This window comes from Manis pentadactyla, chromosome 6 (genome assembly GCF_030020395.1).
Source record: "Manis pentadactyla isolate mManPen7 chromosome 6, mManPen7.hap1, whole genome shotgun sequence".
Taxonomy (NCBI): Eukaryota; Metazoa; Chordata; class Mammalia; order Pholidota; family Manidae; genus Manis; species Manis pentadactyla.
In genome coordinates, this window is record NC_080024.1 from 105,232,472 (window position 1) to 105,260,057 (window position 27,586).

At 39.8% G+C, this 27,586-nt stretch overlaps 2 long non-coding RNA genes across 2 annotated transcripts; one reads left to right on the forward strand and one right to left on the reverse strand.

The window, feature by feature from the left end:
- The first annotated feature begins 7,915 nt into the window (after positions 1-7,915).
- On the forward strand, positions 7,916-23,962 carry LOC130684133 (uncharacterized). The gene is made up of 3 exons (XR_008998289.1): positions 7,916-8,421; positions 21,623-21,804; positions 23,797-23,962. It is a non-coding gene; the product is annotated as an uncharacterized LOC130684133 (long non-coding RNA).
- LOC130684134 (uncharacterized) lies at positions 10,026-26,138 on the reverse strand. The gene is made up of 3 exons (XR_008998290.1): positions 26,076-26,138; positions 21,245-21,304; positions 10,026-10,062 (listed from the first exon to the last, which is right to left on the reverse strand). It is a non-coding gene; the product is annotated as an uncharacterized LOC130684134 (long non-coding RNA).
- Positions 26,139-27,586: the final 1,448 nt, after the last annotated feature.

Consider the following 27,586-nt stretch of genomic DNA (forward strand, 5'->3'; position numbering starts at 1 on the left):
TCTAAAGGTTCTTTTTTTTTCTCCTCCTTTTTCTTCCTCCTCCATTCTTTATATATTAGGTATCATATTCTGTACTCTTTATCTATCACTTGATTCACTTTGGGGATCATTGATTTAATTTTGCATTTTCTTAGTAATTAGGTGTTTGGCTTTCTTTACTATGTTATTATTACCTCTAATAACAGGTATTAAACCTTAAGAGAACTTCTATCTATAGCAGTCCCTCCAAAATAGACTGTAGAGATGGTTTGTGGGAGGTAAATTCTCTCAGCTTTTGCTTATCTGGAAATTGTTTAATCCCTCCAAATTTAAATGTTAATCTTTCCAGATAAAGTAATCTTGGTTCCAGGCCCTTCTGCTTCATGGCATTAAATACATCATGCCACTTCCTTCTGGCCTGTAAAGTTTCTTCTGAGAAGTCTGATGATAGCCTGATGGGCTTTCCTTCATATGTGATCTTATTTCTCTCTCTGGCTGGTTTTAACAGTCTGTCCTTGTCATTGATCTTTGCCATTTTTATTAATATATATCTTGGTGTTGTCTTCCTTGAGTCCCTTGTGTTGGGAGATCTGTGCACCTCCATGGCCTGAGAGACTATCTCCTTCCCCAGATTGGGGAAGTTTTCAGCAATTACCTCCTCAAAGAAACTTTCTATCCCTTTCTCTCTCTCTTCTTCTTCTTCTGGTATCCCTATAATGCAAATATTGTTCCATTTGGATTGGTCACACAGTTCTCTCAATATTTTTTCATTCTTAGAGATCCTCTTTTCTCTCTGTGCCTCAACTTCTTTGTATTCCTCATCTCTAATTTCTATTTCATTTATCATCTCCTCCAGCATATCTAATCTGCTTTTAGAACTCCATTGTATATTTTATTTCTGGTACTGTTTTCTGTAATGATTGGATCTCTGACCAGAATTCATTCCTGAGTTCTTGAATGTTTTTCTGTACCTCCATGAGCATGTTAATGATTTTTATTTTGAAATCCCTTTCAGGAAGAGTCATGAGGTCGATTTCTTTTTGTTCTTTCTCAGGTGTCGTATTCATAATTTTACTTTGAACCATGTTCCTTTGGTGTTTCATGTTTGTATATGGTGCCCACTAGTGCCCAGAACTCTACTCTCTGAAGCTGCTCAGCCCCTGAAGCAATGTCGGGGGGGGGGCACGTAGGGGAGTGGTATTGGTGCCTGGTGGGAGGAAAGAGCTCCTCCCTGCTTCTGGCTGCTATGCCTGTCTCCACTGCCAGAAGCTGTGGGCCGAGCATTCAGGTATAAGCCTCTATGCTTTGCATTTGCAGTTGCTGTAGTCAGATCTTCCCTCTTGCTGGCCTTATGCCAGGGTAGGGTTTGCCAGTTTGTGAGCCAGTTAGGGCTGGCCGGGAGAAAGGTGCAGTAGGCTGCCTATCACAGAGGGGTCCTTGGAGCTGTGTATAAAGCCAGGGAGCTTGAGCTTTGCACAGAGTGCACCCATACAATTTTGTCTACCTGTCCTTTCTCCTGAGCAGTAAGCTCTGTGCAATCCTTGCCCCTTTAGCAGCCCTCTCACTGTTAGGAAGTCTCTCAGACTGCCCACCTTTCTTTTGTCCCAGAGCAGCCAGATATTTATCCCTGCATTCCACAAGTGGCTGAAATCTCATTCTCTCCAGGAATTCTGCCTGTCTTAGCTTTCCAACCCCCTAATCACGAGAGTACCATGAAAGCACCATGAAATATAGCTTTGTGCTCCCAGAGCAGATCTCCATAATTAGGTATTCAGCAGTCCCAGGCCTCCACTCCCTCGCTGCTCTGTTTCTCTTCCTCCCACCAGTGAGCTGGGGTGGGGAAAGGGCTTGGGTCCCACTGAGCCATGGCTTTGGTACATTTCTCTGTTCTGTGCAGTTTATTCTTTTCTCCAGGTGTATGTAGTTTGGTGCAGCCCTCTTTCCTGTTGCTCTTTTCAGGATTAGTTGTATTAATTATATTTTCATATTATATATGGTTTTAGGAGGAAGCCTCTGTCTCACCCCACCATCTTTAATCCTTTTCCAATGTTCTATTTCTTACAAACACAAAAGTTTTTTTTAAATTCAGGTTTGAGGGTGAATTTTTTTTTTTGCAGGCTTTAGAGGAGTAATGTTGAATGAATGTACCTTGTGCTCCAATTGAAATAATGGCTTTGCTAACTTACACATCTGGTTTGACCACAGTATCTGATTTAACAGTAGTATTCACTTATTTTAGACATAATGGATGTGATAGGAAGATTCCTATGTAGTACTTTTTTCTATTGTAGAAACTCTGTAGTAATGAGTAATTTGGAAAAGGGCTGTAATACAGCAGAGTCTTAGTTTAACAATAGCCCGATGTGTTCCTGTGTTTTAGGAGTTGATAATGCTTCTTTTGAAATATAATGCCAATGCCACTGTTGTTAATGGGAGCGGACAAACAGCAAAAGATGTCACTCATGACAGAGAAATCAGAACCGTGCTTCAAGGTAAGTATCATGGAATCTTAACATAAATAGCATTTTCTTTGATTGTAGCCAAGGCCCAGAATATAAGCTGAAATGGTTTCTAAGTTGCCAAAATAGACGACACCACGCCTGTGCTCTACAATAATGTAATTTGGGAGTCACTGATTAGACACAAAATTATGCAGATTTCCTCATAGCATTTAAACACTTTATACAAGATTTTGGCAAATTTTGGAAATCTTTTCACCAAGTCTCCAGCAAAGCTAAAAGTAGAAAATTAGTGGCATGAGAGAGAATGGCTGACAGGCTACAGAAACATGATAATGAAAGAATACAGAGAGCAGGGCAGAGAAATTACAAGAGATACAGCTATTTGGAGTCATTTACCATTGGGGAGGATTGCTCTGGCCAGCTCCCTTGTTCTGAGGGCTTCATTGTAGGCATTTCTTACTACAATAATTCCTCGATGGATCAACCTGATTGTTATGAACCTCAAAGATTAAATTGCATTTAAGAAGACATATGAATCCTAAGTAACTCAGAAGGACTTCTCTAAAATAGCTTAAACCCTCATGCTTTATCTTCTGAATATTCTGGGGTTTGCTTATAATAATTATTTTTCAGTAGTCTGTGTTAGAGAACATTTCTTAATTACTGCTTTAGGAATAAATATATTGAATTAGAGTTGCAATTTCATACATAACCTTTGTTTCTTTCCTTTGCAGAGTAAGACAAGGAAGAAACAATTTTGCATTTGGATGTATTCATTTCTTTGTATTTTTACTGTAAAACCCAAGATCTTGTTTTTACTATTTTCCAATTGTCTTTGAGAATTAAAATCTTGTTTTCTAGTTAAAAAATGTGTGCTTCTCAGACATCTTTAGGTCGATGTCTTAACACTTGCTTGCATTTAAAATGAACCCTCTCATTTTTAACGAACAAGTGAACCAACACATATCTTCTGTAAGGGTCTGTATTATGTGATTTTGGGGAGCCCTTTAATACATTATAATCTCATTGAAAGGATGAGGTACTCTTTGGTCTGGTCCTACCATTTTAATTATAACAAGGTGAAAACTGAAAAAGGTTCTTCTGACAGACTAGTATAGTTATATATATAACTAGTTAGGTTAACCTGTCAAATGACATTTCTTGGGGTCAGTTATAAAGACATGCTCTATGGCCTCCCCAAAACCAAAATGCATTGAGGGCAAACACTTGACTTTGTAGGCACTATGATTTGTCAGCTAAAATGATTCTAACTTGGGAAATGGAGGTACAAACTGGAGTGATTCAGCTCCGAGTTCACCTTACATAGCTGTATACAAAATAATTTGTGGCTATTATGTTAAATGGGTCAGACAGCAGGGAGTGTATCCAACAGCCCACCAAGTTAGACCAGAGACCATATCATAGGTAATGCATGTTGAGACAGGAAATGTAACACCCCCGAAATAAACATAGGTAGACCAAACAAAATAGTTTTCTGTATCTGAAGAGCTATTATATTGGAGGAGAGAGAATCTTACTTGTAGCAGACCAGGGCCACTTGGAGTTCCAGGAAGTTTACTTTGGGGCCTGCATATTGTAATAATGGCTTGGGTTGCCTGGAACAATGTAGTGAATTTCCCATGATTTGGGAGAGGATAGATTACTACTCGCCAGGCATTGAGTTTCTTCTTCATACCATTTGTTTATTTGGAGAAATTTCCAACCTATGGGAATTTTCAAGAATAGTAACAGTGAACACTTGTATGTCCTTCACTTAGATTCACCAGTTGTTAACATTATGCCACATCTGGTTCATTCTTTTGTATATTAATTTTAATTTTAATTTTTTTTAACTGTTTGGGAATAATTTATGGACACTGTGATACTTAGGCCCTAAATACTCCAGTATGTGTCTCTTAAAAACAAGGATATTACATAATCATAATCACTTTCAGGAATTTTAGCATTAATATGGAAAAGTTATCTATGTAATATATAATTATTATGTATTAACTATATAATAGATAGTTTACATTCAAATTTTGCTAATTGCCCAGATAATTTCCTTTGTAGCATTTTTCCCCCAATCCAGGGTCCAGTCCAGAATTTCACATTGCATTTGTCATATCATTTGTCTCCTCTTACCTGGAATAATTCCCTAACTTTTGTCTTTCATGATCTTGACCTTCTTGAAGAGGAGGGCAATTGTAGACTTGTTTGTAGAATGCCCCTCAATCTGGATTTTTCCCTTTTTATATAATTGGATTCAGGATGTGCATTTTTGGCAGGAATATCCTGTAGGCACAGTTGTATCCTTTGCCTGTGCCTCTCGTTAGGAGCTGCATGCTGTCATTTTGTTCTGTTGCTGGCAGTGTTAATTCTGCTCACTTTGTGCTCCAATATAAAGGTACCTTCGCCTTTGGGTAGGTATTATTTGTGTAGAAAATATTTTGTGGGGAGAATTATTGTGTAGAAAATAATTTGTGGGGAGAAAAATTGAGACCATGTAAATATCCTGTTTACCAATAATTACTTATTAAGGTAGAGATTGTGAAATGGTGATTTTCTGATGTCAGTGAAGTACGTTTGCCAGGGTCTTGCCTGCATTTCAGGTGTACTGCTGTCTAACTTACCACGGGCATGGACATAAGTGTGTTGTCAGGATGGGGTTAGACGTCACAGTCTCTGTAATCCCTACAGTCTTTGGGTTCTGATTGAAAAGAAAGGTAGAGTTAGTTTAAAGTCATAACAAACTTAATATTTATGGGACAAATTAGTTTTTGAATGGAGTATTTGCTTTAAAAATATTTATTGAAGTATAAAATATATGGGTGAAAGTATACATCATTCATGGATATATATGCACATCCGTGTAAACCACACCACAAGAAACAGAATGTGCCCAGCGCTCAAAATGCCTTACCTCCCTAAACTGGGGTATTTGCTATCCACTGGCCAAGTCACCTGTCTTTCAGTGTCCTGAGTACACACACTGTCTGGACGGGAAATGGCCAGGAACGCAGGACAGGCACATATTCAGGGTTTTCAGTTTCAAGTGGCTCTTTTCCTTCATTTATGAGCCTAGACAGTCTAGAAAGAAGTGGCAGGGCATCCTTTACCCCCCTTCCCCAAAGTTGGGAGCCAACATTATTAAACATTATTGGATTATTCAATAAATATTTATTGGGTAAATACATATTGTGCTAGACACTGTTATAAATGCCTAGGATACACAGAAGAGTAAGAACAGGTACCCGACTGCAAGAATGACTGAGGGGCTGCATTACACGCCAGGTAATACACCAAGTAGCAGAGGTTTGTCCTAGAGAGATAGGATGTGACTGTACTCAGCTCCCAGTCCAGTAGCCATAGAGCCAGGAGAGGAAAGATCAAAGACTGTGAGTTGTGATCCTGGCCAGCAAAAGAAGCATGGAGAAGAGCCTGTGGAGAGACTTGCCCACCTCGTCTGAGGCAGAGAGGGAGTCTGGGCATGTAAATATAAATGAGAGAATGGAAGATGATGGTATGGGTAATGTCAGTCATTTCGTCAGACAAAGCTAAACTAGTTCCAGCTATTCCTATATTCAAGACAGTACGCGCAGTGTCTCGAGCAACAGCACCGACTGATTACTAACTATTAGTGAATGTTTATCTGTTTACCCAGTCACCTGGCTCTGGTTCCCCACTCTGCTTCTCTGTCCATGACTTGACTTAGGCCAGGAAAACCTGAGGAGACTTTCATAGTTTTTCCCTTGTAGCCTTTTGCACAGGAGATTATACACATATTTTAAATAGGATTATCAAATCTTTCTATGAAATTGCTTCTTTTCTGTAAGCCAAAACAGAAATCAAATAGCAAAAATAAGACCTTAATACATATTCCAGTCTCTTAAATCATATTACCAATTGCTCGCTTTCTGTGTTAGAGAAGGAGGTTATGGTAGTGATAAGAGCATGGACTCTGGAACCAAGCTGCCCAAGTTCAAATCTCTGCTCCTCCACTACCTGGGTGTGTGATGTTGGTTAAGTTCCTTAACCTCTTGGTGCCTCAGTTTCTTCATCTGTACAAATGGGGTAATAGTAACATTACTTCATAGAATAGTTAGAATTTAATGAATTAGTATTCTTAAAGTGCTTTGAATACAACTTAGCACATAATAAGTGCTATACTATCTGTTAAACTTTATATTATGTGGAAGTATATAAGTATATATAAATCTATATTTATATGGTTTGTGCATTTTTGTACCAGTGCTATTTCTGACTATTGCTTTTCACATTCTAATGTTCTAGAAGTGTTCGAATGCCACCACCCACTTATCTGCCTTCCCAAGGCAGATAGATAATAGCTCAGCATGCAATAGTAATTCAGAATTATTTGTGATGGGTATTGTAGTGAGTAAGGTACTTAAAAGACCTCTGAATTGAAAATGTAAGTTCAGCTGAACCTCAGAGAAGTTGAACTCTAATCTGAAATGTAAGGCAATGAGAATAACAATAAAGCCTAACTATGTTTACATTACAGTTCAAAATACTGTGACTCTTATGGTGATAACCATATTTTTTATACATCTTTGTAATGATATAGTAATAGGGTCCTGTCTAGAAGTAGAGAAATATGTATGTTCTTTCTGCAGCTGTAGAAAGGACTCAAAGAAAGCTTGAAGAATTATTTTTAGCAGCAGCAGGCAGAACAGCAGAACTCACAGGTCTGGTAAAAACAACAACACGCTTATTTCTTTATAATTCCAGAAACTTTTTACTTAATGTTAACATCATAAGTTAGTTGGATGGTGACCAAAGTACTCTATCATAACGAATGAGCAAAAATCCTTAAAAATCTAAAAACACTTAATGTGATAATAGGTTAAGCAGGATACATTGTAAATTATAATGTTTTTCTCTGAATTTCTGATGTACATCCCCACTGCCTGCTGAAAACTTGATGGATTAAAAATCAGACTTTTCAAGGTATTACTTAATGTAAAGAACATTTTATTTTTTCAGTTTAAGCCAATTTAAAATTGAAACATAATATATAAGATCCTATAAAAGAGTAAATTTCTCTCATTTTGATGATCAGTACTTCTGAAAGGTATGCTGTACTTGTAGAAAGTAACATCTAAAGAATGGACAATATTTTGGAATATTTATATCATGTTTAGAACAGACTGAAAGCTTTACGTTTTCTTAGGAGACTTACTTTCCAGTTTCCGTTTCTTATATAGTCTCATTAAACATGACACTCTAAATTTGTTCTAAATTCAAGACTGAAGCATTGCCATTTGCTTTAAAGTTATTTCAGTTGATTTGAAAAGGCCTTTATGGTTTCCAAGTACAGTGCCTAAAACATTTTTTAAACTTTGTGAAATATAGACTAGATAAAGAAGTTTTTAAAGCAGTAAATTAGGAACAACAAATTCTGTAGAACCTTAACACTACACATTTAACACTTAGGGTTTTCTCTTCTGAATGATTGTCTATGGTAGACTGATTAGTAATTTTGTGGCCACCAGTGTGAATTGCAAGACCGATAGGAGTGAGCAAATCGTCATGAAATTCTCATGTCCAGGAGGGGATGGGATGGCACTGGTGTCGCGGGTGGCGTCTGTTGCGGGGCGTGCAGGGCCTGAGACTGAATCGCATTTGAGGATGAGCATGGAGAGTGATGAGAGATGGCTGGTTTGGTGAGCAGGAAGCTGCTGAGGGCCCAGATGCCAGCCAGCCTGGCTCTTCAGTGGGAAGGTCCAGCTGAACGTTTGTACCATCATGTATTTAATGGGAGAAAGTCTATCTTTGATATGTAATTACACACTGCATTTTTTCAACTGCTAGCTCAACAGGCCCAAGTCTCCGGATATTAACTGGTCAGATCAGTTAGGAAACACACTGTTGCATTGTGCAGCTTACCGGGCTCATAAGCAATGTGCCTTAAAACTTCTAAAAAGTGGAGCAGACCCTAATCTGAAGAATAAAAATGGTAAGCATGTTGCTGAAAGCCACTGTTGGTCATGTGAAGCTGTAGAAAGAAGTCAGTGCAATATGAAATGAAGTGTTTTGTTTTAGTATCCAGCCTTTGTTGAACTGTATGATCGCTACTTAATTTTGAAGTCAACGCATTCACACATGAGAAAAAATAAAATTAATTGACTTTCCAGTTAAGACTTAAATGTTTAATAGTGCCTACTGATGCACTAATGATACTAAGATATGTTTCCCTTGAGGGAGGAATTTAAGTACAATTGGTTCTCATTGTTTGCAATAGTTATGTTGAATAATACTGTCACAAACACTGAATTTAGTGAATATTGAACCATTGCTCTTAGGGGAAATGCAGAGTTAGGTTCTTGTAAGCATCTGGTCATAACATTTTTGTCCACTGATGAATACATTACCTGTGTTAAGTTTGTTTCTATTTAATAACACCTTATTTAACATACACTATAGATGCATTAACACTTTGCTCACTGTGAATAGCACTGTAACTCAGGCCTGAACAAAGCCTATCTAACACATGTATTCTCCATAAGGCACATTACAGCCTTCTTGTGCTTTGGAACACTAGACAACAGTTAGCACTATGCTTCATGGCCACTTTCAAGAGTGAAATCACTAGCAAAACAAAAGATGTGAAAAATGTGACACTGTATAGACTGTGATGAGGATACTTGTTTATCATATGAGAACTGAAACAAGGCAGAGCATCACCTTATTCTGCCTCAGCTGGGAACATGTGCATCAGAAAACTCAAGTTTTTCACCACTCTGGACATGCTCGTGAATGACCGAGAAACTGCTCTGAGTATTGTTTTACAGATGAATGTTAATAATAAGTGAATTTGGAAATATGGAATCTATAAATAAGTACCAACTATACATGTATGACAGTATCAAAGACAGAATGGGATAACCAAAAATTAGCTGCAAAAACTGTCTTGGATGTTCAGAGGAAGAACAGTCATTTAGGGCCTTTGTGCATCACTTTTTAGGATGCTTCCCCCTGCTTCCCACCAACTTGGATTAGGACTTGTCAGTGGTCTCACAGGACCATGTGTTCACCTCTGTTGTAGCCTAAATCACACTCCATGGTAATTATTGGCTTCTGTAGTTGTCTCCCATGAAACTGAACTCCTAAGGGTCGGGCTAGTATTTCGCTGTCTAGTTTACCCAGCACCTAGAGTAACATATATCACATGACACCTACATGTTGCATGCTTGTTGAAGGTTTAGGTGATTAGAAATAGCTTCACAAAGAAATAGGTATTTGAGATAGACCTTGAAGTCCTAGTAGGATTTTTAAAATTGTTTTCATCTCTAAGTGCTTCAGTTTGTATCTCTAACAAAAGCACCCCCAATATGTTCTTTTTTAATATAAACAGATTACCATTATTATCTAGTAATATTTTGATAAGCAGAAATTTGGGAAACTATATTCAAAGCAGATAAGGTTATGAACAAAGGCATTAAGGTGAAAAAATGAAAGCCATGCTTATGTGACGTCCCCAGGTAGGCACATCTGAATGCATGAGAGGGAGCAGTGCTAGATCATCCTGAAAATGTAGATTTGTCTTGTAGAGTGGAAAACCTTGAAATGCCACATAATTTGGAGGATCAGGGGGACCCTGAAAAAAGAAATAGGTTAGCAATGGAGGGATGAGGTACTTTAAAAAGATTAATATGGTTACAGTATCTAGGACAGGTTATGACAGGCCTAAGGTTGTAGGAAGGGATCAGTAGGACCACTGAAGTGGCCTTAGGTGGAGAGATAGGTCTTAGATGAGAGATAGTTAGGGCTTAGGTGATTAGTTTTATTGAAATCTGTGGAAGTAGAAAAGAGAAAGACAATTAATTATAGTATCTCCTGTGTCTTTTCTGTTCCCTTGATTTGGCTTTAGCTCTAGACTGGCACTAGCCAATAAATACATAATGGGAGCTACATACATAATTTCAGGTTTTCTAGTAGTCACATTAAAATAGTAAGAAGAAACAGATGAAATTAATTTTAATGTATTTTATTTAAAGCAGTATATCCAAAATACCATGTCAACATGTAATCAATGAAAATAATTATCAATGAGATTTTGCATTCCTTTTTTGGTACCAAGTCTTTGAAATCTGGTGTGTGTTTTATGCTTAACATCACATCTCAGTTTGGACTAGCCACATGTCAAGTACTGAATAGCCACATGTGCTGATGTCCACTGTATTGGACTGTGCAGCTCTGGACATTCCAAGTGGCTTGAAGCTCTCCAGTTAGCCATGCTCTCCAGCTCACCTTTCATATATTCTTCTTTCTACCTGAAATGCCCTTTTCCTGTTCATCCATCTGCCAACCCCTAGGTTCACTCAAGAGTTAGTTCAAACTTTCTTCCCTAAAGGGGCTCCCCTATTTATCCCTGGAATAAAGGTTAGAAGAAAAATTGGGGAATTGAGAAGGGGAAGCACTCAGGGGACATGAGGGAAATATCAGTTCTGTGGAAGCCAAAGAAAGAGATAAAATGTTGCATAAAGGGGTAGGATGTTCTTGTTGTCCTGTGCAGCTTAGACTGCAGAAGGTGAACACTGAACAAAGGCCTCGAGATTCAGTGGCTCAATTCCCACTGGTCATTTCTGAAAGTGCAGTTTCTTCTGGGTAGTTGGGGTAGTTGAGCAAAAGCTTGGTGAGGGGTTAAGGATTGAGTAGGAAATCAAGCTGAAGCAGTACCATGCACTGTATCTGCATCTTCACAGTATTTAAGAACAGCAGGAATGGCTCTGTGGCCAAGTGAAAGATTTTTTTTAGGCCAAGAGAAACAAGCATATTTAAAAGTTAAGGAAAGCGAGGAGGAGCCAAGATGGCGGCGTGAGTACGGCAGTGGAAATCTCCTCCCAAAACCATATATATTTTTGAAAGTACAACAAATACAACTATTCCTAAAAGAAAGATCAGAAAATACAGTACAACAGCCAGGCTACATCTACATCTGTGAGAACTCACCACCACATGAAGGGGGTAAGATACAAGCTACAGCCTGGTGGGACCCAAGCGCTCCCCGCACCCCAGCTCCCGGTGGGAGGAAAGGAGCTGAAGTGGGGAGGGAGAGGGAGTCCAGGACTGCTAAATACCCAGCCCTAGTCATCCGCACCGGGATCTCAGACACACAGTGTGTGGTGTGCTGGACATTAGGGAAATGGAACAGTAAAACCTGTGAGTGGGTCCCCGCAGCCAGCGCACCTGGTACAAAAGAAAAGCAAATGCTTTCTGAAAGTCTTAAAGGGACAGGGGCCTCACAGCTGGATGGAAGCATCACGGCACACTCAGCTCAGCAGCTGGGAATCCCGGGGAACTTGGGGTGCCCTAACCCTCTGGGAGGCAGTGCAGCTCTGAGGCCCCTCACAGCAATAAACAGCCTCCCATCCATTCGGCCTCTGGTGCGGCCCCACAATAGCAGGGCAGCAGCCTGAGAGTGGCTGCGCCCACAGCAACTACCCAGAGCCTCCTCCACAGATGCCTGGGCCAGACTCAGAGGACCATTAGCACACAGCAGCCCAGCATAAGCCGCTAGAGGTCGCCGTTCTTGCAGGAGAGGAAGGCAACCAACAAGCGGGAGGGGACTTTGTCCTCCCAGCTTACACATGCGCCAACTGCACACGAGTACCTCTATCACCATGAAAAGGCAGAAGAATTTGATCCAGACAAGAATAACCTAGAAAACCCCTGAGAAGGAGCCTGGGGAGATAGATTTAACCAATCTTCCTGAAAAAGAATTAAAAATAAAGGTCATAACCATGCTGATGGACCTGCAGAGAGATATGCAAGAACTAATGGATAAAGTTGGGAGGGATAATACAGAAATAAAACAATCTCTGGAAGAAATTAAGAGCAGACTGGATGAGGTGCAAGAGGCCATTAATGAAATAGAAATCAGAAAACAGGAACACAAGGAAGCAGAGGCAGAGAGAGACAAGAGGATCTGCAGGAATGAAAGAATATTAAGAGAACTGTGTGACCAATCCAAACGGAACAATATCTGCATTATAGGGGTACCAGAAGAAGAAGAGATAGAAAAAGGGACAGAAAATGTCTTTGAAGAAATAATTGCTGAAAACTTTGCCAAACTGGGGGAGGATATAGTCCCTTAGACCATGGAAGCACACACACAGAACTCCAAACAGAAGGTACCCAAGGAGGACAACACCAAGATACATAATAATTAAAATGGCAAAGATCAAGCACAAGGACAGACTATTAAAGGCAGACAGAGAGAGAAAAAAGGTCACCTACAAAGTAAAACCCATCAGGCTATCATCACACATCTCAACAGAAACCTTACAGGCCAGAAGAGAATGGCATATATATTCAGTGCAATGAAACAGAAGGGCCTTGAACCAAGGATACTGTACCCAGCATGATTATCATTTAAATATGAAGGTGGGATTAAACAATTCCCAGAAAAGCAAAAGTTAAGGGAATGTGCCCCCCACAAACCACCTCTACAGGGTATGTTAGAGGGACTGCTCTAGATGGAAGCACTCCTAAGACTAAATAGATGTCACCAGAGAAAAAAATCACAGCCAAGAAAGCACACCAACCAAATACCAACTAGAGGCAAAAAACAAAATCAACTACTCACAAAAGCTGTCAAAGGAAACACAAAAGAACACAGAATAAAACACCGAACATATAAAGAATGGAGGAGGAGGAATAAGAAAGGAATGAAATAAAGAATCACCAGACAGTGTCTATAATAGCTCAATAAGTGAGTTAAGTTAGGCAGTAAGATACTAAAGAAGATAACCTTGAACCTTTGGTAACCACGAATCTAAAGCCTGAAATGGGAAGAAATACATATCTTTGAATAATCACCGTAAATGTAAATGGACTGAATGCACCAATCAAAAGACACAGAGTAACAGAATGGATAAAAAAGCAAGATCCATCTATATGCTGCTTACAAGAGATGCACCTCAAACCCAAAGACATACACAGACTAAAAGTCAAGGGATGGAAAAAGATATTTCATGCAAACAACAGGGAGTAAAAAGAAGGTGTTGCAGTACTACCATCAGACAAAATAGACTTCAAAACAAAGAAAGTAACAAGAGATAGAGAAGGACATTACCTAATGATAAAGGGCTCAGTCCTACAAGAGGATATAACCATTATAAATACATATGGACCCCATACAGGAGCGCCAACATATGTGAAACAAATACTAACAAAATTAAAGGAGGAAATAGAATGCAATGCATTTCATTTTAGGAGACTTCAACACACCACTCACTCCAAAGGACAGATCCACCAGACAGAAAATAAGTAAGGACACAGAGGCACTGAACAACACACTAGAACAGATGGACCTAATAGACATCTACAGAACTCTACACCCAAAAGCAGCAGGATACACATTCCTCTCAAGTGCACATGGAACTTTTTCCAGAATAGACCACATACTAGGCCACAAAAAGAGTCTCAGTAAATTCAAAAAGGTTGAAATTCTACCAGCCAATGTCTCGGACCACAAAGGAATAAAACTAGATATAAATTGTAAAAAGAAAGCAAAAAGGCTCACAAACACATGGACGCTTAACAACATGCTCCTAAATAATCAATGGATCAATGACCAAATTAAAATAGAGATCAAGCAATATATGGAGAGAAATGACAACAACAACACAAAGCCCCAATTTCTGTGGAATGCAGGAAAAGCAGTTCTAAGAGGAAAGTATATAACAATCCAGGCATATTTAAAGAAGGAAGAACATTCCCCAATGAATACTCTAAAGCCACAATTATTGAAATTGGAAAAAGAACAAATGAGGCCAAAAGTCAGCAGAAGGAGGGACATAATAAAGATTAAAGAAGAAATAAATAAAATTGAGAAGAGTAAAACAATAGAAAAAAAATCAATGAGACCAATAGCTGGTTCTTTGAGAAAATAAACAAAATAGATAAGCATCTAGCCAGACTTATTAAGAGAAAAAGAGAATCAACACATATCAACAGAATCAGAAACGAGAAAGGAAAAATCACGACAGACCCCACAGAAATACAAAGAATTATTAGAGGACATATATACTATATGTTTGAAAACATATATACTAACAAGTTGGAAAAGCTAGAAGAAATGGACAACTTTCTAGGAAAATACAACCTTCCAAGACTGACCAGGGAAGAAACAGAAAATCTAAACAGACCAATAACCAGCAATGAAATTGAAGTGGTAATCAAAAAACTACCCAAGAGCAAAATCTCCAGGCCAGATGAATTTACTGCAGAATTTCATCAGAGATACAGAGAAGACATAATGCCCATTCTCCTTAAACTTTTCCAAATAATAAAACAGGAGGAAATACTCCCAAACACATTCTATGAAGCCAGCATCACCCTAATACCAAAACCAGGCAAAGACCGCACCAAAAAAAGAAAATTACAGACCAATATCCCTGATGAACATAGATGCAAAAATACTCAACAAAATATTAGCAAAATGAATTCAAAAATACATCAAGAGGATCATACACCATGACCAAGTGGGATTCATCTCAGGGATGCAAAGATGTTACAACATTTGAAAATCCAATGACATCATCCACCACATTAAAAAAAGGAGAAAAACCACATGATCATCCCCATAGATGCTGAAAAAGCATTTGACAAAATTCAACATCCATTCATGATAAAAAACTCTTAACAAAATGTGTACAGAGGACAAGTACCTCAACTAATAAAGGCCATATATGACAAACAGACAGACAACATTATACGTAACAGCGAGAAGCTGAAAGCTTTTCCTTTAATATCGGAAAAAGACAACAATGCCCACTCTCCCCACTTCTATTCAACATAGTACTGGAGGTCCTAGCCATGGCAATCAGGCAACACAAAGAAATACAAGGCATCCATATTGGCAAGGAAGAAGTTAAACTGTCCCTGTTTGGATATGACATGATACTGTACATTAAAAACCCTAAAGAATCCACTCCAAAACTACTAGACCTAATATCAGAATTCAGCAAAGTTGCAGGATAAAAAATTAATACACAGAAAGCTGTGGCTTTCCCATACACTAACAATAAACTAACAGAAACAGAAATAAAGAAAACAACTCCATTCACAATTGCATCTAAAATAATAAAATACCTAGGAATAAACCTAACCTAGGAAGTGAAAGACCTATGCCATGAAAACTACAACACACTCTTAAGAGAAATTAAAGAGGACACTAACAAATGGAAACTTATCCCATGCTCTTGGCTAGGAAGAATTAATATTGTCAAAATGGCCATTCTGCCCAAAGCAATATACAGATTCAATGCAATCCCTATCAAATTACCAACAGTATTCTTCAATGAACTGGAACAAATAGTTCAAAAATTCGTATAGAACCACCAAAGACCCTGAATAGCCAAAGCAATCCTGAGAAGGAAGAATAAAGTGGGGGGCGGGGGGGAATCTAGCTCCCCAACTTTAAGCTTTACTACAAAGCCACAGTAATCAAGACAATTTGGTACTGGCACAAAAACAGACCCACAGACCAGTGGAACACAATAGAGAGTCCAGACATTTACCCAAATATATAAGGTCAATTAATATATGATAAAGGAGCCATGGACATACAATGGGGAAATGACAGCCTCTTCAACAGCTGGTGTTGGCAAAACCGGATGGCTATATGTAAGAGAATGAAAGTGGATTATTGTCTAACCCCATACACAAAAGTAAATTCAAAATGAATCAAAGACCTGAATGTAAGTCATAAAACCATAAAACTCTTGGAAAAAAATAGGCAAAAATATCTTGGACATATACATGAATGACTTCTTCATGAACATATGTCCCTGGGCAAGGGAAACAAAAGGAAAAATGAACAAGTGAGACTATATCAAGCTGAAAATCTTCTGTACAGCAGAGGACACCATCAATAGAACAAAAAGGCATCCTGCAGTATGGGAGAATATATTCATAAATGACAGATCCGATAAAGGGTTGACATCCAAAATACATAAAGAACTCATGTACCTCAACAAACAAAAAGCAAATAATCCAATTTAAAAATGGGCAGAGGAGCTGAACAGACAGTTCTCCAAAGAAGAAATTCAGATGGCCAACAGACACATGAAAAGATGCTGCACATTGCTAGTCATCAGAGAAATGCAAATTAAAACCACAATGAGATTTCACCTCACACTAGTAAGGATTGCCACCATCCAAAAGACAAACAACAACAAATGTTGGCGAGGATGTGGAGAAAGGGGAACCCTCCTACACTGCTGGTGGGAATGTAAATTAGTTCAACCATTGTGGAAAGCAGTATGGAGGTTCCTCAAGAAACTCAAAATAGAAATACCATTTGACCCAGGAATTCCACTCCTAGGAATTTACCCTAAGAATACAGCAGCCCAGTTTGAAAAAGACAGACGCACCCCTATGTTTATTGCAGCACTATTTACAGTAGCCAAGAAATGAAAGCAACCTAAGTGTGCATCAGTAGATGAATGGATAAAGAAGATGGGGTACATATACACAATGGAATATTATTCAGCCATAAGAAGAAAACAAATCCTACCATTTACAACAACATGGATGGAGCTAGAGGGTATTATGCTCCATAATATAAGCCAGGCGTAGAAAGACAAGTACCAAATGATTCCACTCATCTGTGGAGCATAAGAACAAGAAAAAAACTGGAGGAATAAAACAGCAGCAGACTCACAGAACCCAAGAATGGACTAACAGTTACCAAAGGGAAAGGGACAGGGGAGGATGGTGGGAAGGGAGGGATAACGGGGGGGAAAAGGAAGGGGCCTTTAAGATTAGCATGTATAATGTGAGGGGAGGCACGGGGAGGGCTGTTCAACACAGAGAAGACAAGTAGTGATTCCATAGCATCTTACTATGCTGATGGACAGTGACTGTAATGGGGTTTGTGGGGGGGACTTTGTGAAGGGGATGTCTAGTAAACATAATGTTCCTCAAGTAATTGCAGATTAATGATAAAAAAAATTCAGTGGTGAAGCCATGTGGTTCAGGAGTTTTGTTCTTAGGAAGTTTTTGATTACCAGTTCAATTTCATTGTTGGTAATTGATCTGTTTAGATTTTCTGTTTCTTCCTTGTTCAGCCTTGGAAGGTTGTATTTTTCTAGAAAGTTGTCCATTTCTCCCAGGTTATCCAGTTTGTTAGCATATAATTTTTCATAGTATTCTCTAATTAATTCTTTGTAATTCTGTGGTGTCCACAGTGATTTTTTTGTTTCTCAGTTCGGATTCTGTTTATGTGTGTAGAGTCTCTTTTTTCTTCATAAGTCTGGCTAGGGGGTTATATATTTTGCTTATTTTCTGGAAGAACCAGCTCTTGCTTTCATTGATTCTTTCTATTGTTTTATTCTTCTCAATTTTATTTATTTATGCTCTAATCTTTATTACATCCCTCCTTCTATTGACTTTGAGCCTCATTTGTTCTTCTTTTTCTAGTTCCATTAATTTTGAGTGTAGACTGCTTATATGGAATTGTTCTTTCCTGTGGTAGGCCTGTATTGCAATATACTTTCCTCTTAGGATGGCCTTTGCTGCATCCCACAGATTTTGTGGTGTTGAATTATTGTTGTCATTTGTCTCCATATATTGCTTGCTCTCTGTTTGTATTTGGTCATCAATCCATTGGTTATTTGGGAGCATGTTGTGAAGCCTCCATGTGTTTGTGGGATTTTTCATTTTCTTTGAATAATTTATTTCTGGTTTCATACATTTGTGGTCTGAGAAACTGGTTTGTACAAGTTCCATCTTTTTGAATTTACTGAGGCATTTTTTGTGGCCTAGTATATGATCTATTCTTGAAAATGTCCCATGTGCACTTGAGAAGAATGTGTATTCTGCTGCTTTTGGGTGGAGAGTTCTGTAGATGTCTATTAGGTCCATCTGTTCTAGTGTGTTGTTCAGTGCCTCTGTGTCCTTACTTATTTTCTGTCTGGTTGATCTGTCCTTCAGAGTGAGTGGAGTGTTGAAGTCTCCTAGAATGAAGGCATTGCATTCTATTCCTCTTTTAATTCAGTTAGTATTTGTTTCACATATGTTGGTGCTCCTGTGTTGGGAGCATAGATATTTATAATGGTTATATCTTCTTGTTGGATTGACCCCTTTATCATTATGTAATGTCCTTCTTTGTCTCTTATGACTTTCTTTGTTTTGAAGTCTATTTTCTCTGATACAAGTATTGCAACTCCTGCTTTTTTCTCCCGATTAGTTGCATGAAATATCTTTTTCCATCCCATACACATCCCTTTAGTCTGTGTATGTCTTTGGGTTTAAAGTGAGTGTATTGCAGGCAGCATATAGATGGGCCTTGTGTTTTTTTTTTATCCATTCAGTAACTCTGTGTCTTTTGATTGTTGCATTCAGTCCATTTACATTCAGGGTGATTATCGATAGTTATGTACTTACTGCCATTGCAGGCTTTGGATTTGTGGTTACCAGAAGTTCAAGGTTAACTTCCTTACTATCTAAGACTCTAATTTAACTCACTTCATATGCTATGACAAACAATTTAAAGGTTCTTTTTTTCTCCTCCTTTTTCTTCCTCCTCCATTCTTTATATATTAGGTATTATATTCTGTACTCTTTGTCTATCCCTTGATTGACTTTAGGGGTAGTTCATTTAATTTTGCATTTGCTTAGTAATTACCTGTTCTACTCTCTTTTCTGTGGTTTTATTACCCTGGTGACTGCTATTAAACCTTAGGAACACTTCCACCTATAGCAGTCCCTCCAAAATAGACTGTAGAGATGGTTTGTGGGAGGTAAATTCTCTCAGCTTTTGCTTATCTGGAAATTGTTTAATCCCTCCTTCAAATTTAAATGTTAATCTTGATGGATAAAGTAATTTTGGTTCCAGGCCCTTCTGCTTCATTGCATTAAATACATCATGCCACTCCCTTCTGGCCTGTAAGGTTCCTGCTGAAAAGTCTGATGATAGCCTGATGGCCTTTCCTTTGTATGTGATCTTATTTTTCTCTCTGGCTGCTTTTAACAGTCTGTCCTTATCCTTGATGTTTGCCATTTTAATTACTAAATGTCTTGTTGTTGTCTTCCTTGGTTCCCTTGTGTTGGGAGAGTTGTACACCTCCATGGCCTGAGAGACTATCTCCTTCCCCATATTGGGGAAGTTTTCAGCAATTACCTCCTTAAAGAAACTTTCTATCCCTTTCTCTCTCTCTTCTTCTTCTTCTGGTACTCCTATAATGCGAATATTTTTCCATTTGGATTGGTCACACAGTTCTCTCAATATTCTTTCATTCTTAGAGATCCTTTTTTCTCTCTGTGCCTCAGCTTCTTTATATTCCTCTTCTCTAGTTTCTATTTCATTATCGTCTCCTCCACTGTATCCAGTCTGCTTTTAATACCCCCCATTGTGTTCTCCAATGATCCAACCGGAATTTATTCCTGAGTTCTTGAATATCTTTCTGTACCTCCATTAGCATGTTAATGATTTTTATTTTGAACTCCTTCAGGAAGAGTCATGAGGTCCATGTCATCTTTCTCAGGTGTTATATTAATTTTACTCTGTACCATATTTGTGTATGGCACCCTCTAGTTTCCAGAAGCTCTACTCTTTGGCACTGCTCAGCCCCTTAAGCAATGTAAGGGGTCACAGGGGAGCGGTATTGGTGCCTGGGGGGAGGAAAGAGCTGTTTCCTGTTTCCCAGCTGCTATGCCTGCCTCCACTGCCTGAACCAGTGGGCCAAGCACACAGGTATAAGCTTTTGTCCCAGAGCAGCCGGACATGGATCCCTGCTTTCCACAAGCGGCCGGAATCCCAGTCTCCCCAGGAACTCCGCCTGTCCCAGCTTTCCAACCCCGTAATCATGAGAGTATTATGAAAGCACCATGAAATGTAGGTTTGTGCTCCCAGAGCAGATCTCCAGAGTTAGGTATTCAGCAGCCCCAGGCCTCCACTCCCTCCCTGCTCCGTTTCTCTTCTTCCTGCCAGTGAGCTGGGGTGGGGGAGGGGCTCGGGTCCTTCTGGGCCACAGCTTTGGTACGTTACCCCGTTCCGTGAGGTCTGCTCTTTTCTCCAGATGTATGCAGTCTGGCACAGTCCTCTTTCCTGTTGCTCTCTCAGGATTCATTGTATTAATTATATTTTCGTATTATCTGCGGTTTTAGGAGGACGCCTCTGTCCCACCTCTCACGCGCCATCTTTAATCCCTTTGGACTTTTTGACAAAGGTTCTATGATGTGCAAGTCCGAACGTTGAGGCTGGGGTGCCGCTTCTTTCCAAGTAACACCACTGTGGCTTCTGGAGGTACTGCCCAGCTGTTATATTGTCTCAACTCTGTGGCTCTAGTGGGGGAAAGAGGCCTTTGGGATAGCCTCATTTGAGCACCAGGGTTGCTTGGGCCCACAAGTCCTCACAATCCTAAGCCCAGAATGACCTGGTCTGGCAGCATCCAGGGATAACATGCTTTGCCTCATACACAGGTTATAGGAAAAGCACTTTGTGAAATGTATTTCCCTGCCTGGGAAATCAAATTAAGACCTCTGTTCTCAGTTCTTTCCAGACCACCCACATGTGAACACTTTTCAGTTTGGAGCAGAAGCTGTGATTTTCAGCAGTGGCCACTGGTTTGGACTCTCCCCCAAAGCCACAGATTTACCCCAAAATGTGGCCCCATGACACATTTAAATATTTAGGCTGATGAGCCTGATACCAAAGTCATCCTTCCCTGAAGGCATTGGCAATCAGAAAACCAACAGCATTGTACCCTAACACTAAACAATTTTGCTTTGACAGAGAAGATTGGCAGAATCTGAGGGCCTTTCCTTACCTTGGCCAAACTCCATTAGGTGTCCTTGAGCACACAGTTCCCGCTGTCTCACTGCGGGGTCTTGCAAAATATGGAAAAAAGGATTATTTTCTTCTTAATAAGGTTAATGAGCCAAATGTTTGCAAGATGGCTTGAGAAGAGTGCTGGAAAAATTTTAAACAAATTCTTCCAAAGCCATTTCCTCAAAACCCCACTTTATCAAATTCCTTATTTCAAAAACTAAGTTCAATTCTAAAATGATATTAAAAAGGAGCAAGGTCACATTCTGAAATCTGCCATAGACCTTGTCACAAATATTGGAAGCAGCTTTGTCAAGCTAAGGCCATGGAAATTATGTCTTAATCTAACTGTTCCTTTCCATTTTTTCTAACTTTGTAGTACCAGAAACATGCCATTCTCTTCATATGACCGTCATTCAGGGTTATGATAACAAGCTAACTGTCTCCCAGTGATGCATACGTCCCAGTGCTTCCTGTCTCAAGGCCCACTTGCTTGCTTTTCTTGCAAACTTCATCCTGCTCAGTCATCTCAGCCAGAACTTTCCTGCTTCACAGCTGAAGGTAAGCACATTTTCTTCCAATTTCTTGGGTTCTTAAATGCTTTGGGATCATAAAATAGAGCAGGTTAGAAACAAATCTGAGAAAAGGTTATGTTGAGAATTTCTCCTAACAGTTCATCCTTTTAAGGATATTTTTTTGCTGTGTGTAAGCAGCATTCATCTCCCATTCATTGTATAAACTGCTTTGGCCAGGGTCTCTGCTAGGCACTGGGCTTTCATTATTCCTGGGGGAGTATATTGTTTTTCTAGTTAAACTATAACAATAAAATTCTATTACCCTTTTGTTTAACAAAGGCAGCCTTTGATATTAGTGAAATTATTAACTTCTCTTTATTCTTAGTCTTAAATTATTATCAAGCCCTATTCAAGAACTATGGCCAGATTTTCCTAATGGAATTGGGGGTGAAAAAGCATATTTCTTCTACCCCTTCATGAGAGTTACCCCTTTACTTAACTAACTTTTGTATTTTTAGGAACATAGTGTGCCTCTGTGGTGATTAGGGATGCTTCCTGTGCCTGCGGCATTAGGATCTAAGTAACTCTGCCATCAGCATATGCATGTGGGTGATTTGCGGTTCTGGGACAATGTATGCTCTCTGCCTCCTGGTCCATTGGTTCAGGGGTGGCTTTTTAAAATACTTTACACTTAGAAAAATGGAAAGGAACAGTTAGGTTGAGACATAATTTCCATGGCCTTAGCTTGACAAAGCTGCTTCCAATGTTTGTGACAAGGTCTATGGCAGATTTCAGGTTCATTGCTTGCTGACTTCCTAGCAAGCAATAAAGGGTGTAGTATAAATAAGAATTAAAAGTATATTCATTAGCACACACTCCTCCACAGTAGTTATCACTTGGACAGCCATGTAGTCACAGCTAACTTGAGACACTTAGTCTTTGCCTGATTGGCTCTGTCATAGCAGCCATGCAGTCTCCAGATTGGAAGTCCAAGTCTTTTTATAAAAAACAGCTATTCTCCATGTTTCTACTTCCCTAGGTTGCACTAAACTTTCTCTCCTTCTCTCAAACACATATACACACATTCAGATGTACATGCATACATATATGCACATGCAAAACCCGAGGGATAGAAATGGTACAGGGATGAGAAGGGATATGCTGACAGGAGGCCCTGAGGAAGACTGGGAACTTTGCCTTTCAGGGGTCCTGCATCTTTTGCAGCAGAAGTGTTTCTCTAGCAGTATTGCCCCCTCTCTGCTCAGAGCCACTTAAGGCAGGTTCAGTGTAAAGGATGTGTAAAGGATTTTAAAAAGCCACCCTTAAGCTTTGCCTTGTTAACTTTTCCAGGTATGTTTTCTGTATGAATACTTAATGGCTAATTAATCTTTCAGGATATTTTTTTGCTGGGTGTAAACAGCATTCATCTCCCATTCATTGTATAAATTGCTTTGGCCAGGGTCTCTGCTAGGCACTGGGCATACAGAGATGGCAAGGGCATTTCTTAACCTAAAGAACTCAGAATGCACTGAAAAGGGATTCCCATGTATTTTAATGTTAGCAATGCCATGAGAGATAAGGAGAAACAGTGTATAGGAGCATAAATCAGAGGCTCTTTCATGATCCTTTGGGAGAGGGGGCAGTGTAGGACAGTGTGCACAGAGAAAGGTGCCTCTGTGTTGAGCGTGAAAAGGTGAGGAAGGAAGTGGGGAAGGGATAGACACCGTATGGCAGGAACAGGCTCAAAGGAGAGAGACTGCATAAGCAGACAGACAGATGCTCTGCGGTAGATGGAATCTAGGTACTTGGAGCCCAGAGAAGTGAAAGACAAGCGAGAAGGTGAGGAAATCATATAAATGTCATCTTAAGTCTGTGCTTTGTTCTCTGGCTATGAGGAGTCATGGTAATAAAATTTAGATCGTTTTAAAATGCTCAACTCAAAATATGTATGTGCCAAGCACTTTCCTAGCAACTTGTGCATATGTCAAGTGTCAAAGTGTAGGGCCAGTAAGCATTTCTGAGGCTGCATCCTCTGCAGGGAAAGAAGAGCATGGAGACATGCAGGAAGGGTCTTGGAGGAAGTGTGAACCAGTGAAGCAGAACTTCAAGAAAGGGAGGAGTGGAGCTGGCAGTAGGTCAAGGTTGGGGTGAGGAGGGCAGGGGAGGGGAGCTGCCCCACACATGGAAGGAGCCTTCCCAGCTATATAATTTGGACAAAAGCTCACTTCTTGAGACCTTCATTTACTTATCCTAAGATGTGATGACCTTGTCATTCCTACCTAATCCCATACTCCTGGTGAATATCAAATGAGAGATTATACTGTAAGTGCAGAGCTCTGGATGTGGTGTAAAATCTATACACCTGATAAGGACAGGCAACTTCCCACTTGCTGCATACACTGAGGAGAGCTTCTACTTTTACAGTGCAGTGGGAGAGAAAAGAGGAAGCGTGCCTCACACCCCAAAATACAGGGTCACTGGAAGGCCTCTTATAATTGGTCCTGGATGGAATTCAAAGGGTGTGCTCTGGATTAAGATGAGCCATTGTTTATCATGGATGAGCATTGCCATGTGAATAGCCAATTTCAGAGCTATAGCTTCTGTTCAGTGAGAGCAAGAATATTTGCATTAGCTGATCATGGTGATTTGATGCTAACAAAGACTGTAAAGACAGCCACAATCCACAAGTTAGAAATGCATCTATGCTGGAGTTCCTCCTCACTTTTTCTTTCAACAGAGTACTGATAATAATATCCATAATGTGATTCAATTTGATTCAGCAGCACCAAAACAGCCTTAGAGTCAGGAGCTCCCAGGCCTAGTGATGCCCAGGTTCTTGTTCACGGAGCCAAAGAATGAACTTCGCAAACAGTCAAGGTAGGAGAGCAAGGCAGAGGCTTTTATTTAGAGAAAGCAAGAAGACAGAGCTCCTGGCTCAGGCCAGGAGGGGACGAGAGAGCCCCGGGGTGGTGCGTTGTCTAGGGGTTTTATAGGCAGTTGAGAGACAAAGGGCTAGGGATGCACACCTGCTAAGTGCTCCCAAATACCTTGTGAAGAAACACTAAATTTCTTATTAGTCTTCCTGGTTATTTACAAGAATTTTACTGCTCTGATTTCCTCCCAAGATAGCAGCTTCCTGGTCTGGGAGCATATCACTCAAGACTGCCTGCTTTGCTCCCAAGGTGGGCTGAGTTGTTGTCTGTTCTTCAAGAAACTTTAACTAATTGGGTTTTAAGATGGAATCCTTCCTGTTTTTACTATGTTGTTTTGGGCTTGCTTGCTACATTGCCTAAGTTGCAACAAATTATTTGTTTAGGGCTGGAGGAAGAAAAGCAGCACTTGGGTAAAGTTAGAAAAATAAGCTGGGCCCCCAGCAGGCCAAAGCAAATCTCACAATGGATTCTTTTGCTTTTGTTTTTTTCCAGAGGCCCTCACCCTACTCTAAGCCAATGGTCCCTGTCTCACCAGGCTCCTTCCACAGCTCTGCACCCAAACCAACCCACCCTTAAACAGGTGCACATGCTTGGGGGAGGGACCCTGACCCAGTCAAATTAGCCTGTGGACTGGAATCCTGATGCTCCCACTTAGGCTCAGTCTCCAGAGGCTGTTTCAATAAAGGAGAAAAGATGGGCCTTGGAGCAATGCAGATGTAGCAGCTGGATGACCTTAAGAAAGTTAGTTGACCTCTTTGAGCCTCAATTTTCTTATCTTTGAAGTGGATGGGAGAGCAGGACATCAGAATAGCACCTACTAATAGTTAATTGGTACATTAAAGGAATACCTTTCACTGTGTGCCCTCTCTGACCTTAACATAGAGACCATGTAAGAGAAGCCATGGCAAAATCAAATTGCCCTTAAGTACAGAATTTCACATTAAATGATATATACAGAATGATGTATTGGAAAGTTTGCTTTTTTATCTGTTACAGTTTAATTAAAATTGCTAAGCACACATTTTGGGCCCTATACAATAGACAATGAGTTGCCTACAGTGCTTGTAGTAAAGTTAATCTTTTTGTTTATCAGGTACACCATGTAGCCCCCATGACTCAGATTAGCAAGTCACCATAACCTTACCTGTTCTCTTTCTCAGGTGTCTTATATCCTCAGCTAGATTTTGGTGAGCAGTATGGTGTTTTCTATCTTTTTTTATTACCAACCACACATAACCTGAAATTGGAACCTAGAAGTTTCCCACAAAGTTGACTAATTACATAGATTAAAGCCAAAAGATCCAAAAGTTTTCTCCCCTATAATTCTCCCATATACACACTCCTGCCACTCCCCCTGGATAACAACTTGGAAGCTGAGACCCACCTTGTGGGGCACACAGCACAAAGTGATCATCAGTTTCTCAACACTCCAGAGCAGGGTCCAAAGACCAAAAGCTGCCCTTGTGCTGAGGGCACCTGGTCCAGTTAGACTGGTGTCAGCTCACTTCCCAAAGGTGCTGATAAGAGGAGCCAGGTGAGTCAGAGAAGGCCTCAGGAAGTCCATCCAAAGATATGAAAAGGGTTAAAAATTTCTCATCTGGAAGAGGAAAGCAGCTGTTTAATATTGTTTTATTTAATGGCATTTGTTCAGCAGACTGAACCGGTTAGAAACTATTTCATGCTGTGGCAAAAGAAGGGAAATCTGGAGCCATTTTAGGGAGGGGAATGGAAACAGAACTTTGCAGAGAAGAATCTAGTACTGATTCTTAATCTAGTGCTGAATCTAGTACTTAACTGCAAAAAGGGTGTGGGGAAAAAGGAAGTTCCTATGACCAAGATTGGCACCTGACCCTAACCTGCTTGATGATGTAATTGGCCTACTGCTAGGCTAATGCTTTCACACCCTAGGCAAGAAGCTATAATTGACTGAGTTACTATATAAAGAGCTCCCCCCAGTGCTCTGGGTGGAGGCTGAGAAAAAGGTGGAATAAGGATCTGCAGATTGTTGGATGCAGACGTGATTCTAGTGCTCGACCTACTGCCAGGAGAATAAAGCTGGGTATAAACACTTTTACCCCAAGAATGTTCTATTATCATTTATCAGTCTCACTGAATCCATAGTGAACTTGCCTGGGGCTGAAACACTCAGGAAAGACAAAGGGTTTGATGGAGTTTCTTGACTCAATAAAAATGAAGCTCCAGGAGAGAGAGTTATAAATTCATAGCATCTTAGTGTACTTATAACTACTTTTTCATCTTCTTTTCTTCAATTTTGATTTCTTTGAACTGTCGTTGATCAGATTAGACTTCAATGTTAATAGAAAACCATTTTCCTTAGCCATTTTTCTTTCCTTCCTCCAACTTTCATACAAAGGAGAGAATAATTACTTCCCATGCAGTCCAGCCAATCATTAGCATTTATTTTTCCTGGATAAAAACACTTGAAACAGAATCAGAGAAGGGATGTCCTGCTTCTGGGAGACCTATAACCTTTTCAACTCACCAGGCTACCTTGTGATTTGCACCAAATGGAACCCTAGAGGTGTGAAATTAGTGAACATTTTAATTCCTCTACATTGATAATATTGGTCTTATTCTTTTTAATTGTGGTCTGTATTTCCTAACTTTTATTCATAGAATGATACAACACTTTTTGTTAGGCTGTAGGAAGGAAAAAGAAGGACATGCAAACAGAACAGAGAGATGCCATAGGGGGAGAACAGACCAGACCCCAACGTCCATGCCTTATATGGAAAGGGGACAGCTCTCCCTGAATTCCATCCTTCTGATGTGCCAACTAAGACCCGGATGTCAGCCTCCTTCCTCTTGGAAGGAAAAAAGTTTCTAGTTTTCTATTATGTCACCTTTAGCCAATCATACCTCTCCACGCCCCCT